At 42.6% G+C, this 17,364-nt stretch overlaps 1 long non-coding RNA gene across 1 annotated transcript; it reads left to right on the top strand.

Annotated features, from left to right (window-relative positions):
* LOC123332430 lies at positions 1-16,828 on the top strand. The gene is made up of 3 exons (XR_006549220.2): positions 1-1,102; positions 15,314-15,399; positions 15,854-16,828. It is a non-coding gene; the product is annotated as an uncharacterized LOC123332430 (long non-coding RNA).
* The last annotated feature ends 536 nt before the right edge of the window (positions 16,829-17,364 follow it).

Here is a 17,364-nt window from a genome sequence, read left to right as displayed (position 1 = left end):
GGCCTAACCTAATCACATGGGGCCTTTGAAAACAGAGGATTTTCTGTAGCTGGTAGCCATGGCACAAATCAGAGATTGGAAGTATTAGAAGGATTTGATGCCCTGTTGTTGGCTTGATGATAGAGGGGCCAGGTAGAAAGGACTTGAGAGCCAATGGCCAACAAGGAAACTGGGCCTTCAATCCTGCAACTGAGTCCTGCCAGTAAGGATGAACTTGGGAGTAGGTTCTTCCCCAGAGCCTCCAGATGGGAACTCAGCCCACCGATGCCTTAATTACAGCTTCATGAGACCCTGAGCAAGGAGCCAGTCATGCTGAGCCAGGCAGGGCCTCTGACCCATAGAATTGTGAGTTAGTAAATGGGTGTTGTCTTAAGCCATTAAATTTGTGGTAATTTGTTTTGCAACTTGATTTTCTTGCTAAATCTTAGGACTCAGAGCAAGTTTTTAAATTTTTCTGGTCTTCATTTTCATTTGAAAGAGAATTGGTATGTTCTTTAAGGTACTTCCAGCTCAGATGATTCTAAGGTTCTTAAAACTGTGTTTTTATAAAGATGGAAAGAAAATAGTACACATGAAAGCACTTTAATCTTGAGGAAACATGTGAATTGAGAATAGTAATCAATCTAATGATGTTTCTAGTCATCTGATGCCCTCTTGGGATTTTCTAGGACAGTTTCCCATGAAAAGTAATCTCATGAAAAGCCCTAAAAGTAATTTTAGGGCTACAGCTGTGGTCATATAGGGAAAAGAGACTTTCTGACTCCCCAGGGACTCCTCTCCACTGTGGCAGACTTCAAGGAGCACACAGAGGGAAGGACATCCTCTAGCATCTTGAAGAACCCAAGCTACAGGGTTGGAGGTGCAGTAGGAATGAGGCGCAGCTCCAGCCTTGCAATGTGAGAGGATGGTGTCCATATGAATAAGCCGAGACAACAAAGTGATCAGAAGCTCCAGAGGAGGAAGAGAGGCTTTGTCAGAGGCATCTGTGAGCTCGGATTGGGTTTTGAAGGGAAGGGGTTTCCCAGCCACACTAGGTTGGAGCAGCACAGAGGCAACAGCACATGTGAAGATGTGGATAATAGCTGCTGATCCTAAAGCCCAGGTGGGTATTCAGTCAGTGGGAATTGTTAGCTGATTATTGCTGGAGCCTTGGAATGAACATGCCGGAGGGAGATTATCTGTGCTAATATTTGAGTCTGTTATCACCTCTCTAATATTAACTCCACATAATTGATACTTATTGATCCTTCAATCTCATGCATATACCCTCAAAAGGATAGTTTTGTTGTGCCTTACTTTCTGTAGTTGGGCTTTCCAGGTGGTGCTAGTGGTAAAATAACCCACTTAATGCAGGTAGATGTAAAAGACGTGGGTTTGATCCCTGGGTCGGGAAGGTCCCGTGGAAGAGGGCATGGCAACCCACTTCAGTATTCTTGTCTAGAAAATTCCATGGACAGAGGAGCCTGGTGGGCTGCAGTTCACAGGGTTGCACAGAATCAGACATGACTGAAGCAACTTAGCACACACACACTTTCTGTAGTTAGAATAATCAAATTAATATGCACATATTGAATCTATCCTTTCCAATGACCTCACCATCACCCCTTCCTGTTACCCAATTCAAGATTCCATTAGGCTCTCCTAAAGAGTAGGAATCATTTGTCCAAAATATGAACTTAATGTGAACTATGACTAACAGTGCTGAAATAAGAAATGCTGGAAATCTAACACTTTGGCCACCTAATGCAAAGAACTGACTCATTGGAAAAGACCCTGATGCTAGGTAAGATTGAAGGCAAAAGAAGAAGGGAGCAGCAAAGGGTGAGATGGTTAGATAGCATCGCCAACTCAATGGACATGAATTTGAGCAAATCCCGGGAGACAGTGAAGGACAGGGAAGCCTGAAGTGATGCAGTTCATGTGGTCACAGTCAGGCATGACTTAGCAAATGAACAACAGTAAGAAATACTGGACTGTAAACTTCTCGAGGACAGGAGTCTTGCTTTTCACATCTCTATAGGACTCAGCACAGTTTCTTACACACAGCAAATGTTCACTGTTGAATTAAATTTAATTTGAGTTAAGTTTTATTAGCATGCAAAGAAAAAAGGAGCAAAGATCATATAAAAATCTCCCCAATGGATAGTGCTCAGGCTTTTTGCACACACCAACCAGAGCAGCCTCAAAGCACACAGCCGATTGGTTAGAGCACATATCTCTTGGAAAATATCATATTTCAGACCCTGTTCCTGGGAGAAAGTTGTTCAGCTGCCAGAGGCAAGCTTGGAAGAAATCCCCTCTCCACACTAGATCCAAGTTTTTCTCCTCAGTCACAGGAGACTCATTTATTACTACTCTGGATGACAGCTTCAGAAGTGGATAGTTAAATTACACAATTATGGATAATAGTGTGACATTAACTGAGGAAATAGAAACTAGTTCCTAAGTGTTGCTAATTGTCTCCCACCACTATATGGAGTTAAAGACCAGAAATGATGGAAGCTTGGTCAATCTTTTGTCTCCTTTTGGTGGGAAAAAATGTTTCCCTTGAAATCTGGAGGAAGAAATCTTAGAGGTTATCTATTTCTCTAATGTTTAGTCTACCACTACTTTATTCATTGAGCAATGTTAATTACTGAATGCCTACTATGACTCAGACACTGGGCTGGCCTCTAGATTTGAGCTGCGAATGAGATCAGTGTGGTTGTTTGTCCTTATATGAAGCTTCAAACCTAGAAGTTAGAAATTTCAAGAGTGTGAAGTATGACCAAGGGCAAAGATGCTCCAGGAGCATGTTCTCAGGAAACTAACCTTGTTCAGGGAGGTGAGAGTCTCTAAGGAAACGATATTTTAGGTGTAAGCTAAAGATGAATGTGAGTTAGTGAAATGAGGGAGATAACAGACGGTGGGAGGGATTACAGATTAAAGGAATAACCACATTTATGTAAGCTTGCCCTTATTAAATAGAAAAATCAGACTGAATTTCTAAAAGAGAAAGGATGCTCTGAGTGGAGAAGGAAAATTTGAGATTTTAGACTTAGACCAACCTCATTGCTGGAGTAGGAAAAGGCAGCCCACTACACTATTCTTGCCTGGAGAATGCCATGGACAGAGGAGCCTGACGGGCTATACAGTCCACGAGTTGGCAGAGTTGGACACAACTGAAGCGACTTGCACGCATGCGCGCAACCTCATTGCATTTACTGAGAAATTGTGCCACCTTGTGGCAGCTAGTTATCAATGCACATGCTGCTGCTGCTGCTGCTGCTAAGTCGCTTCAGTCGTGTCCGACTCTGTGCGACCCCATAGACGGCAGCCCCCCAGGCTTCCCGTCCCTGGGACTTGCCAGGCAAGAACACTGGAGTGGGTTGCCATTTCCTTCTCCAATGCATGAAAGTGAAAAGTGAAAGGGAAGTCGCTCAGTCGTGTCTGACTCTAGCGACCCCATGGACTGCAGCCTACCAGGCTCCTCCGTCCATGGGATTTTCTAGGCAAAAGTACTGGAGTGGGGTGCCATTGCCTTCTCCATCAATGCACATGCTGTGTATCAAAAGGTTTTCTTGGAATCCTAGGATTTTTTTTGAGAAGGAAGGTCCTTGCTTTAGAAAACAACTTATTATACAGAGTGAAGTAAGCCAGAAAGAAAAACACCAATACAGTATACTAACGCATATATGTGGAATTTAGAAAGATGGTAACGATAACACTGTATGCGAGACAGCAAAAGAGACATAGATGTATAGAACAGTCTTTTGGACTCTGTGGGAGAGGGAGAGGGAGAGGGTGGGATGATTTGGGAGAATGGCACTGAAGCATGTATAATATCATATAAGAAACTAATCGCCAGTCCAGGTTTGATGCTTGGGGCTGGTGCACTGGAATGACGCAGAGGGATGATATGGGGAAGGAGGTGGGAGGGGGTTCAGGATGGGGAGCACGTGTACGCCCATGATGGATTCATGTTGATGTATGGCAAAACCAATACAATATTGTAAAGTAATTAGCCTCCAATTAAAATAAATAAATTTAAATTAAAAAAAAAGAAAACTATTCCATAGATTTCTAACCTTATTGAGAAGCATACATACAATTGTATGCCTCTCCCTATGAGTCATATTTTGAACGGTATCTATAAGACAAAAGTCCACTTCTTTTTCCTTTTTTCCCTCTGTAACTGGTTGTTGTTCTTTGGTCACTGAGTCGTGTCCGACTCTTTGCCACCCCATGGAATGCCAGGAGTCTGCCAGGCTCTTCTGTCCATAGGATTTCCAGCCCTGGGAATACTGGAGTGGGTTGCCATTTCCTTCTCCAGTTAACTGGATAATCCTGGCTAAATTATTAAATTGATATAGTTCCATTTAAAAGCAAAGGAACCTGAGTTTTTGTTTCATTTAGTATTGTAAAATGCCAGTTCCGCCTTAGGAAAGTTATCTCCCTCTCTGTGTGCTAGTTCTTCATTTGAAAATGGAAATACCTACTTCATTATGCAACTTCAAGGAAACATAAACCAAAGTACATGTGTACTTAGTAAATGTTTATCCTTCTGTAGCCTTTTTGTGGGCAAAAGTTCCATTTTATTAGCTTACTTATTCTTGTTTACATCACTGAGAGCCCCCTGGGAATCCAGGGGTTCCATTCTTGTCATCTAATACCAATCAAATTCAACCTTCTTGTTTTACAGATGAATAAACTATGACACAAGAGAAAGGAAGTGATCTATTTCTGCTCTTGATGTTAAATCGCATGTCAATTTACTTCCAGTCATTATAAAGAAACAGTAAAAATAAGGCCTTGGGCCTTCCAGAAATGCAAACAAGTCCATTATGGCAGGCAAGGAGTGGGCAATGGGAAGGAGGGGCATGAGAAATTAACGTAGAATGTTAATTGTAGTTGAGATTTGGAAACATATTGACAGATGCGTTTAAAAAATTTCATCCATATGTTTGGAAATGTTCAATCACAGGTTTAAAGTTATAAACTTTACTGTGTAAGCTGACAGTAAGAAATTATTTCCAGTGAGAATAAGAACCGAAAGCAATGGGCTTAACCAGACAAAAGAGATGTAGGTTGAATGTGGATGGAAATTCTTGACTGCAACACTACACGTGCTACAGATCTTCCATCCTGGAAAAGAACCCAGGCAGCAGTATTCTTAGAAAAGACCCTTATGAATCTGAGTGTTTCCAAGCTTAACCATGAACGATAAAGATTTAATCTATGTAAAGAGCCTTTAAGATGTGTGTTTTTAAAGGGGTTCCCTGTTTGGTTTCCTTTTAACAAATTCTGAGGAATGAAGGTGGAGAGTTTGAAAGCCTCTGGATATATCACATCCACATACAAGCTATGAGACTGTGATCTTAACAACACTCTAAGAGTGTCTTCTGTTTACATACATCCCACATCTCCCTCCTATGTTCCAACAGTTTATTAGCCCCTTCTACTTGCTTGTCCCACAGGTACCTCTAACTCAACATTCTGAAACTGGATTCTCTCTTTCCCTCAAATTGCTTTTCCTCCTAACTGAGTGAAAGAATCTCTTTTGATCTGTCAGTTCAAATCAGAAGCCAGGGGTCATCCTCCATCCTTCCTTTACCTCCCTGCTCACTGGCGTTCTGTCCTATGGACTCCACCTCCTTAGAACTACTTGGATTACTACTGGAGGTGATGGAATTCCAGTTGAGCTATTTCAAATCCTGAAAGATGATGCTGTGAAAGTGCTGCACTCAATATGCCAGCAAATTTGGAAAACTCAGCAGTGGCCACAGGACTGGAAAAGGTCAGTTTTGGAAAAGGTCAGTTTTCATTCCAATCCCAAAGAAAGGCAATGCCAAAGAATGGTCAAGCTACTGCACAATAGCGCTCATCTCACACACTAGTAAAGTAACACTCAAAATTCTCCAAGCCAGGCTTCAGCAGTACGTGAACCACAAAATTCCAGATGTTCAAGCTGGTTTTAGAAAAGGCAAAGGAACCAGAGATCAAATTGCCGACATTCACTGGATCACCGAAAAAGCAAGAGAGTTCCAGAAAAACATCTACTTCTGCTTTATTGACTATGCCAAAGCCTTTGACTGTGTGAATCACAATAAACTGTGGAAAATTCTGAAAGAGATGGGAATACCAGACCACCTGACCTGCCTCTTGAGAAACCTGTATGCAAGTCAGGAAGCAAGAGTTAGAACTGGACATGAAACAACAGACTGTTTCCAAATAGGAAAAGGAGTACCTCAAGGCTGTATATTGTCATCCTGCTTATTTAACTTATATGCAGAGTACATCATGAGAAATGCTGGGCTGCAGGAACCACAAGCTGGAATCAAGATGGCCAGGATAAACATCAATAACCTCGGATATGCAGATGACACCACCCTTAAGGCAGAAAGTGAAGAACTAAAGAGCCTCTTGATGAAAGTGAAAGAGGAGACTGAAAAAGTTGGCTTAAAGCTCAACATTCAGAAAACTAAGATCACGGCATCTGGTCCCATCACTTCATGGCAAATAGATGGGGAAACAGTGGAAACAGTGTCAGACTTTATTTTTGGGGGCTCCAAAATCACTGCAGATGGTGATTGCAGCCATGAAATTAAAAGACGCTTACTCCTTTGAAGGAAAGTTATGACCAACGTAGATAGCATATTCAAAAGCAGAGACATTACTTTGCCAAAAAAGGTCCATCTAGTCAAGGCTATGGTTTTTCTAGTGGTCATATATGGATGTGAGAGTTGGACTGTGAAGAAAGCTGAGTGCCAAAGAATTGATACTTTTGAACTGTGGTGTTGGAGAAGACTCTTGAGAGTCCCTTGGACTACAAGGAGATCCAACCAGTCCATCCTAGAGGAGATCAGTCCTGGGTGTTCATTGGTAGGACTGACGTTGAAGCTGAAACTCCAATACTTTGGCCACCTGATGCAAAGAACTGACTCATTGGAAAAGACCCTGATGCTGGGAAAGATTGAAGGCAGGAGGAGAAGGGGATGACAGAGGATTAGATGGTTAGATGGCACCACTGACTCAATGGACATGAGTTTGGTTGAACTCCGGGAGTTGGTGATGGACATGGAGGCCTGGTGTGCTACGGTCCATGGGATCGCAAAGAGTCGGACATGACTAAGCAACTGAACTGAACTGATGCTCTTCTCCACCTGTGGCATGGCTACCCTAACTTGGGTTCTTTACATTCCTGGCCTGGGTTACTGGTCCTGCTTCCTGAGTGATCTCTCAGGCTAGTCTGACTGCTTCTACACCTCCTTCTACTCTCCCCCCACCAAGGAGATTTCCATACCACAAATCTGATCATTCCACTCCCTCTTTAAACACCTCACTTACCACATCGTTAAAAAGTCCACACTCCTTAGGGTGATATGCAAAGTGCTTTACAACCTTGCCTGCCTGGACTGTTAGCATCATGTCTTCTCCACCCATTTCCCACAATTCTCTAATCTGACTGTGCATACGATGATTGGTTTTTTCCAGATCTGTCTAGCCCTCCTTTTCTTGTTCATGTTCCTCTCTTGTCCTATCACCCCTCTTCTTTTCTCCTCCTTCATGATTCATCTCAGTTATTATTTCTTCTCTCCACACCCTAGACCAAGTTAGGGGCCTATCCTCTGAAAAGGAATGTATTAATGCAGTACATTTCAGTTTACAAAGTACTTTTAAATACAAAATTATTTAATTCTTTTCAAAAACTAGATCAGATCAGATCGGATCAGTCGCTCAGTCGTGTCCGACTCGTTGCGGCCCCATGAATCGCAGCACGCCAGGCCTCCCTGTCCATCACCAACTCCCAGAGTTCACTCAGACTCATGTCCGTCAAGTCAGTGATGCCATCCAGCCGTCTCATCCTCTGTCGTCCCCTTCTCTTGCCCCCAATCCCTCCCAGCATCAGAGTCTTTTCCAATGAGTCAGCTCTTCGCATGAGGTGGCCAAAGTACTGGAGTTTCAGCTTTAGCATCATTTCTTCCAAAGAAATCCCAGGGCTGATCTCCTTTAGAATGGACTGGTTGGGTCTCCTTGCAGTCCAAGGGACTCTCAAGAGTCTTCTCCAACACCACAGTTCGATTTATACCCATTTTATAGACAAGGCTCGGGGATTTAGCTTGTTCAAGATCACACAGCTAGTCAGTAACAGAACTGGGACTATAACCAGGTCATATAGTGCAGGGCTCTTTCTCCTGTACCCTGTGGAATAAAATCAGAGGAGAAAGCAGAGGGTGTGCCATCCAAACTGTGATAGACTGCCGTCAAGAAAGTGAGGGCCATAAGAGAAATCTTCCTTCTTGCTTGCCGCCCACCCCCAACCCTGTCAATGTGATTTACAGTATTCAAGAAGAGAAGAAAAGTCTACTGGGTTTATTCATACTTTTACCCCTATGGTTTTTCTGTCTTCCTCACTGACATTCCAGAATTCCTTCTTTTATCATTTTGGTCTCAAGAACATCTTTTGCAGTATGTCTACTGATGACAAATTTTAGTTTTTCTTCCTCTAAGAGTGTCTTGATTTCCCCCTTATCCCTGAGGGATATTTTTTACTAGATATAGAATTCTGCATTCATAGTTCTTTTATTTTTCTATTTGAAGTATGTTGTGCCACTTATTTCTGGCTGGATGACTTCTAATGAGAATTATGGGCATTTGAATGGCTTTCTCCATAGGTAAAATGTTATTTCTTGGTCCTTCCTAAATATGAGACCAGATGCTTTAAAATACCTAGAAGAAAACATAGGCAGAATACTAACATTTCAATCCATCTCCTAGAATAATGAAAATTTAAAAAAATTGAACACATGGGACTTACTTAAACTCAAAAACTTGTACAGCAAAGGAAACAATAAACAAAGTGATAAGACAACCCATAAATTGGAATAAGATATTTGCAAATGATGTGACCAACAAGGGATTAGTCTTCAGAATTTACAAACAGCTCATGTTGCTTAACAGCATCAAAACAAACAATCCAATCAACAAATGATCAGAAGACCGAAATAGACATTTCTCCTAAGAAAACATACAGTGGCCAAGAGGCACATTAAAATGTGTTTAACATCACTAATTATTAGAGAAGTGGAAATCAAAACTACAGCCAGAATGGCTATCATCAAAAAACACATGAACAATAAGTGCTGGCGAGAGTGTGGAGAGAGGGAAACCCTCCTACACTGTTGTTGGGAATGTAAATTGGTACAGCCACTATAGAGAACAGTATGGAAGTTTCTTAAGAAACTAAAAATAGAGCTACCATATAACACTATAATCCCACTCCTGGGCATATATCCAGAGAAAAACATGATCCAAAAAGCTACATGCACCCCAATGTTCATTGCAGCACTGTTTACAATAGCAAAGACATGGAAGCAACCTAAATGTCCATCGACAGAGGAATGGATAAAGATGATGTGAAACACATCTACAATGGAATATTACTTAGTCATTTAAAGGAATAAAACAATGCCATTTGCAGCAATAGGGATAAACCTAGAAATTGTCATACTGAGTGAAGTAAGTCAAATAGAGAAGGAGAAATATTGTATGACATCCCTTATATGTGGAATCCAAAAAGAAATGATACAAATGAACTTACTTACAAAATAGAAAGAGACTCACAGACTTTGAGAAAGAACCTATGGTTGCCGGGGGAAGAATGGGAAGGAAGGGATAGTTAGGGAGTTGGAGATGGACTTGCACACACTGCTATATTTAAAATGGATAGCCAACAAGGACCTACTGTATAACACATGGAGCTCTGCTCAATGTTATGTGGCACCCCGGATGGGAAGGGAGTCTGGGGGAGAAAGTATACATGTATATGTATGGCTGAGTCCCTTTGCTGTTCACCTGAAACTATCACATTGTGAATCAGTAATACCTCAATACAAAAGAAAAAGCTTAAAATTTTTTCTTAAATTAAAAAAATTTCTTGGTATTTCATTTTCAGAACTTTGTGATGTTTTGCATGGATTTCATTGGGTTTCTCCTATTTGGAGTTTGTTTAGCTTCTAGAATCTATAGGTTTATATCATCTGCTAAGTGTGGATATGCTCAGCCATTATTTCTTTGAAAACTTTTCAGTCCCACCTTCTTTCTCCTCTCCTTCTGAGGCTCCAATAACACATGTAAGATTTGTATTGCAGGACAATCTTGACACACAGGAATTGGGGGCTCACTTTTAGAAAATCTGTTTTCTTTCTCTTGTTCAGTTGGAAAATTTCCATCATTCTACCTTCAACTTTATTGATTCTTCACTCTGTACTTTCCTCTCTATTTTCCATTGTGCCCTTTCATTGAGTTTTTCATTTGTATTTTTTAGTTCTAAAATATTAATTTTCAGTTCAGTTCAGTTCGGTCTCTCAGTCGTGTCTAACTCTTTGCGACCCCATGAATCGCAGCACGCCAGGCCTCCCTGTCCATTACCAACTCCCGGAGTTCACTCAGACTCACATCCATTGAGTCAGTGATGCCATCCAGCCATCTCATCCTCTGTCGTCCCCTTCTCCTCCTGCCCCCAATCCCTCCCAGCATCAGGGTCTTTTCCAGTGAGTCAACTCTTCGCATGAGGTGGCCAAAGTACTGGAGTTTCAGCTTTAGCATCATACCTTCCAAAGAAATCCCAGGGCTGAACTTTCTTTATATTTTCTATTTCTTTTCTGAGACTTTCTTTTTTTTCCCATTTGTTTCAAACATGCTCATATTTGCTCACTGAAGCATTTTCATTATGGGTGTTTTAAAACCCTTGCTGTATAATTCCAACATGTGTCCTATTGATGTTGGCTTCTGCTGTCTTTTCTCAATCAAGTTGAAACTTTCCTGCTTCTTGGTTTATCTGATGATTCTCTATTGTATTCTGGACATAATAATTATTATGCTATGAGACTGTTTTATAGTTAAATTCTTTGTTTCAACAGGCTCCTCTGTCACTGCACTGGTAAGAAAAGGAGGATACCACCTTGGTACAGCCCAGTTGGGATGGAAATTCAGATTCCCTACTTAGTTTCCACTGACATAGTGGAGGAGGGATTCATTAACATCAGATAGGGATAAAAGCCCTAGCTCCTCACTCAGCCTACTCTAACACCATGCTGGTGAGTGGGAGGGGCTGTCTCGTTACAGTCAGGTGGGTGAGGGTGGGCATCTAGTTTCCCCAGTAACTCTGAGGATGCGGATGGCAATAGAGCTGCAGTATTTTATGTGATATGTGATTAGAGTTTTTAATTTGCATTTTCTAGTTTTAAGATTTCTATTTGGTTCTTTAAGGTCTTAAAGTTATGGTTTAAAAGTTTTCTGTCTTGCTCGGTTGTCCTTTTCCAATTCTTTTGGCTAGACAGAATTGGCTCTGGGTGCGGGTGTGTGGGGCTTCTGTTGTCTGTACTCATTGGCATTTGCAAGTTGCCAGCTTCTTGATTCTTTATATCAATAACCTCAGCTATGCAGATGACACCACCTTTATGGTAGAAAACAAAGAGGAATTAAAGAGCCTTTTGATGAAGGTGAAAGAGGATAGTGAAAAAGCTGGCTTGAAGCTCAATGTTTAAAAAACTAAGATTGTGGCATCTGGGCCCATTACTTCATGGCAAATAGATGGGAAAACAATGGAAACAAGGACAGACTTTATTTTCTTGGGCTCAAAAATCACTGCAGGTGGTGACTGCAAGCATGACACTTCTCCTTGGAAGAAAAGCTATGACAAACCTGCTGCTGCTGCTGCGTCGCTTCAGTCATGTCCGACTCTGTGCAACCCCATAGACGGCCACCCACTAGGCTCCTCTGTCCCTGGGGTTCTCCAGGCAAGAATACGGGAGTGGGTTGCCATTTCCTTCTCCATGACAAACCTAGACAATGTATTAAAAAGCAGAGGCATCACTTTGCCGACAAAGGTCCGTATAGTCAAAGCTGTAGTTTTCCCTGTAGTCATGTTCGGATGTGAGAGTTGGACCATAAAGAAGGCTGAGCGCCAAAGAATTGATGCTTTTGAACTGTGGTGTTGGAGAAGACTCTTGAGAGTCCCTTGGACAGCAACGAGATCAAACTAGTCAATCCTAAAGGATATCAGTCCTGAATATTCTTTGGAAGGACTGAAGCTGAAGCTGAAGCTCCAATACTTTGTCCACCTGTTGCAAAAAGCCGACTCATTAGAAAAAACCCCCATGCTGGGAAAGATTGAAGGCAGAAGGAGGAGGGGACGACAGAGGATGAGGTGGTTGGATGGCATCACCGACTCATTGGACATGAGTTTGAATAAGCTCCAGGAGATGGTGAAGGACAGGGAAGCCTGGTGTGCTGCAGTCCATGGGGGTCACAAAGAACTGGACACACCTGAGCAACTAAGCACAGCACAGCACATGGCCCTTCTCTGTGCCTCAGTTTCCTCATCTGTAACATGATATTGAGGCAGGAAATAGATGGGACCCAGGCTGAGCAGCTAGAATTTGCACTCTAAGATGAAGGTAGGAGAGGCGAGCCCTGCCCAGAATAAAAGATAAGGGACTATGCATTTCTCATTCTTGAATACAAGGAGACCTTCCTGACTATACAGCTCCTTGAAAGTCAAAAAGGGAGTGGGCACCACCCCGTAGCAGGTGATGCCAACATACCCATAGTCCTCTTTGCTGGAATCCATCTTTGCTAAGAGATGTGAATGCACTCATGGGAGGATCCTGAGATATACCAAATACAGACTCAGAACCAGGCAAAGCAAGATGATTCATCAAAGGAAACTCAGAAGAAAGGCCCCCATAAAAGTAATTTAAACCACCATGAGGGTTCAACTCTCTCTGAGGCTGCCTGCGTGTCATCTGCATGTACTCTTTTCCCTCTTAATAAACACTTTACTTGTTTCACTATTTTCTGTCTTTGTGGGAATTCATTTCTGCAAAGCTGAAGGGCCAGAGCCTTGCCACTGCCGCTCGTCTAGGAGTTAGGATTCCACACTCTCACTGCTGCAGCCCAACCTCAATCTCTGGTGGGGAACCGAAACTGTGCTTCACGCCATTACAGCTGAGGCCACCCAAGATCACACAGTGCTGTGCTGAGTTGGTCAGACGTGTCCGAGTTTTTGTGACTCCATGCACTGTAGCCCGCCAGGCTCTTTTGTCCATGGGGATTCTCCAGGCAAGAATACTGGAGTGGGTTGCCATGCTCTCCTCCAGGGAATCTTCCCAACCCAGGGATTGAACTCAGGTCTCCCACATTGCAAACAGATTCTTTACTGTCTGAGCTACCAGGGAAACCCCAAGATCATATTTGGTGCCGAAACTCAGGAACTCAAGGTCAACTGCAGGCCTTGCCCAACTGCAGCTTGAGGTCCCTGACTGTCACTCTTGCCCTCTTTCTCTCACTCTCTGCTTTGCTCTATTTTGAATACCCACAGGGCATAAACTCTGTTCTCCCACTGCGCTAAGTCTTCCCCCCAAAGTCAGGCGTGGCAAGGGTATTCCCCAGGTCACAAAGATTCAAATAATAATCACTTGAGTGACAGCTGATGCTGTTCTTTGGGAACTGGTGAAAATGTGATTTCCCATCGTGAAGGAGCCCATGAGGTTTCTCTCGCTCTCTCACTGTCCAATGTGGAACCCTCCACTATACTTTTCTTCCACACTTTGCTTTCACAACAAGGTATCTTTCTCACTTTATATCTCCATGCCCTTTTAGGGGAGGATTTCCTGGACATCATTCCTAAACTGTGTCCCTGCTCTGCCAAACTCAGTGCTGTCTATGTCAGACAAAATTGTCAGACAATTCCCAATTCTGTCTTAGCTGCCAGACATATAGGGCAACGCATTTTGGGTTCTTCTGCTATTTAGTCTCTTACTTTACTCAATGCCCAGAATTTACTATGAGAATTTCTTTGTCTCCCAGCCTCCACCCTTGAACCCTGTGCCATCTTCCATAACATCCAACTTCAGTTTCTCCAAAGGTCCTTCTTTGTATCTATTGGACTCCTTCACTCCAGGCTTTGACAGCCTATGTACTGTTATGAATAGCCTATCTGGCTGGCCACTACCCAGAAGCCCAAATTATAAACTTTGTAGATGCTCAGTCATGAGCAATACACCCCAGTGTAGGAAGGCTTATCGTAGGACACAAGCTGTGTAGACAATGGATCCCTCCAAAGGAAAATCCTGGCATCCAGTCTGCAATGGTTCAAATGTCTCCCCCCCCGGCCACACTGGGGGACACCTTGGTCAAGGCACTAAGGAAGACCAGAGACATCTTGATAGCAGAGTAGAGGATGCTTGAAACGCCATCAGGTTTGAAAGGAATTTGGGGGACACCCTGAACCCCTTCAGGTTAAAACCTCCTGGTAAATGTTTCTGGGACACCAGATTCCATTTGTAGAACTTTCTTGTTCTCAGTTGCAAGTTACCCGACATGGGAGGATCCTTCTCCAAGCCAGAAGAAACACCTCTGAAGTGTATCTTTAAGAACCGGAAATTTTTTTTAATAGAAGGGTTTAGAAAGGAAAAACTTAAGTTGTATGTTGGGAAATGGAGAAAAATAGCCTGAAAAAAGGTCTCTAAATTATAATACCATTCTGCAATTGGATCTTTATTGCTGCAGGATGAGAAAGTGGACTGAAGTTTCCTATATTCAGGCTTTCAAGGTTCTTTACCAAAACCCTGCCCTATATAGCTCTTGTAATCCAAAACGTGGGGAACCAGAAGCTTTCCTGACATTTCATATGATTCCCTTCTATGATCTCCCATCTCTCAGAGGGGATCATCAAGCTCCCCCAACTCCTGACAGTATTTCTACTTCTCCAGAGCCACTCACTTCTCTGCAGTCACGTACTGTTCCCTGTCTCTTGGACCAATCCCAACCTCTACTTCCCTATGTCCCTCAATACTCTTTACCCCAAGGAAGAGTCACTAGTTCCTGTGGGGTAACTTGTAGTAGAGCTTCCTCTCACCCTGGATCAGGGAAATTGTGCCTTCTTAGGGAAGTGGCAAGAAATTCAGGCAAGGCTTTACTGGGGTTCCTGTGCCAGCTACAGGAGGGAGCAAAAACAAGAAATAGGTTCTCTCACTTGCTCCCCAAAACAGGGGCAGGGCAGGGTGGGCAAGCTCATTCCTTATATGGGGTGAGGGTAGGGGTGTGTCCAGGGGTCAGGCTGGAGGGGTGGCTTAGGTGATTTACTCACCCCTCTGTGGTGTTGAGTGCTGGGGGCATGCCCAGCACCCTGTTTTGCTCCCGACACCCAGTTTTTGCTCCCGGATCTTCAGAAATGGCAGTTGGGATTTTTGTCTTTTGGTCCAGAATTTGCCCCAACTGCACATGCACCGTTATTTTTACTCTCATATAATTTCTTTGTATTTTCTAGCTCAAGGATAGGTGTGTCCAGGTGCAAGCATTGCAGCATGCATCAAAGGGTCTCAGGTTCCAGGCCTGACTTATGATCAATCATAGGTATGAAAGCAACTTTCAAAGGTATTTATGGATTAAAAATGATATCATGACAATCATGAAACTGTGGAGTGGGACAGATTTTGACCTTTTAGATATCAGCTGTTGACTGAATTCAGCAGGCTTTGCATTGATCTTTTCAAATAAATCAAATATGGAGCTATGACCTAAGAAAAATGGGCCATTGTCCCTTCAGCAAACCACCGGGAAGATGGTGTGGTACACAGTTCAGCTCTAGCTGTGACCCTGTACTATCTCCTGTTGCTGGTAACAAAATTAATAGGTTGGTGCAAAAGTAATTGTGGCTTTGCACTGTTGAACATTGTCATTTGATATTAGAATGCAGTCTTAAATAAATGTGGTTGTGTTATACATCATTTTTAATGCCCATTTCTCACTTTATATATTTTTGCTAATGACATTACTTGCTGTTTATTTTGTATTTATTTTAAATTAGGGAAATGAGGTCAGACAAAAAGCAAGTTTGAGTGATTTTCTTCTTCAAGTTCAAAATAGATTGTAAAGGAGTGGAGATAACACAACATCAACAATACCTCTGGCCCAGGGACTGCTAATGAATGTATAGTGCAGAGGTGGTTCAAGAAGCTTTGCAAAGGAAACAAGAGCCTTGAAGATGAGGAGCACAGTGGCTGGCCATGGGAAGTTGACAACAACGAACTGAGAGGATCATCAAAGCTGATCCTCTTACAAAGAAGTTGCCAAAGAACTCAATGTCAACCATCTTATGGTCATTCAGCATCTGATGCAAACTGGAAAGGTGAAAAATCTCAGTAAGTGGGTGCCTCATGAGCTGACTGAAAATCAAAAACATTGTCATTTTGAAGTGACTTCTCTTATTCTATGCAACAACAAAGAACCATTTCTCGATTGGATTGTGATGTACAATGAAAAGTGCACTTTATACAACAACTGATGATGACCCTCTCAATGCCTGGACTGAAAAGAAGCTCCAAAGCACTTCCCAAAGCCAAATTTGCACCCAAAAAGGTCATGGTCACTGTTTGGTGGTCTGCTGCCCATCTGATCCACTAAAGCTTTCTGAATCCCAGTGAAACCATTACATCTGAGAAGTATGCTCAGCAAATCAATGAGTCACACTGAAAACTATAATGCCTGCAGCCAGTATTGGTCAACACAAGGGACCCAATGCTTCTGCACCACAATGCTCAACCACACATTGCACAACCAGCACTTCAAAAGTTGAGTGAATTGGGCTACGCATTTTTGCCATATTCACCTGACCTCCTGCCAACCGACTACCACTTCTTCAAACATTTCAACAGCTTTTTGCAAGGAAAATGCTTCCACAACCAGCAGGAGGCAGAAAATGCTTTCCAAGAGTTCATTGAATCGTGAAGCACAGATTTTTATGCTGCAGGAATAAACAAACTTATTTTTCATTGGCAAAAAATGTGTTGATTGTAATGGTTCCTATTTAATGAGTGTTTGAGACTAGTTAAAATGATTAAAAATTCACAGTCTGAAACTGCAGTTATGTTTACACCAACCTAATAACACAAACTTAGTGATTTAATGGGACTTCCCTGGTAGCTCAGCAGTGAAGAATCTGCCTGCCATTGCAGATGTGGGCTCAATCCCACAGTATTCTTGCCTGGAGAATTCCACGGACGGAGGGGACTGTTGGGCTACAATCCATGTGGTCGCTGAGAGTCAGACACAACTGAGCGACCAACACTTTCACTTTTTTTCAGTGACTTAAATGACTCACATTTACTGTCTTATAGCTCTGAAGTTCAAAAGTGTGAAATCAATTACTCAGGGCTAAACATCAAGGGGTCAGCAGGACTGGTTCATCCTGGGGGGAAATCTATTTCCTTGCCTTTTCCAGCTTCTAGAGGAAAGAATCACTCCAATCTCTGCCTCTGTCATCACGTTGCTTCTTTGACTCTCTTGCCTCCATATTGTAAGGACCTTTGGAATTACACT

This window comes from Bubalus bubalis, chromosome 3 (assembly GCF_019923935.1).
Source record: "Bubalus bubalis isolate 160015118507 breed Murrah chromosome 3, NDDB_SH_1, whole genome shotgun sequence".
Classification (NCBI taxonomy): domain Eukaryota; kingdom Metazoa; phylum Chordata; class Mammalia; order Artiodactyla; family Bovidae; genus Bubalus; species Bubalus bubalis.
This window is presented reverse-complemented; position numbering and strand designations above follow the sequence as displayed.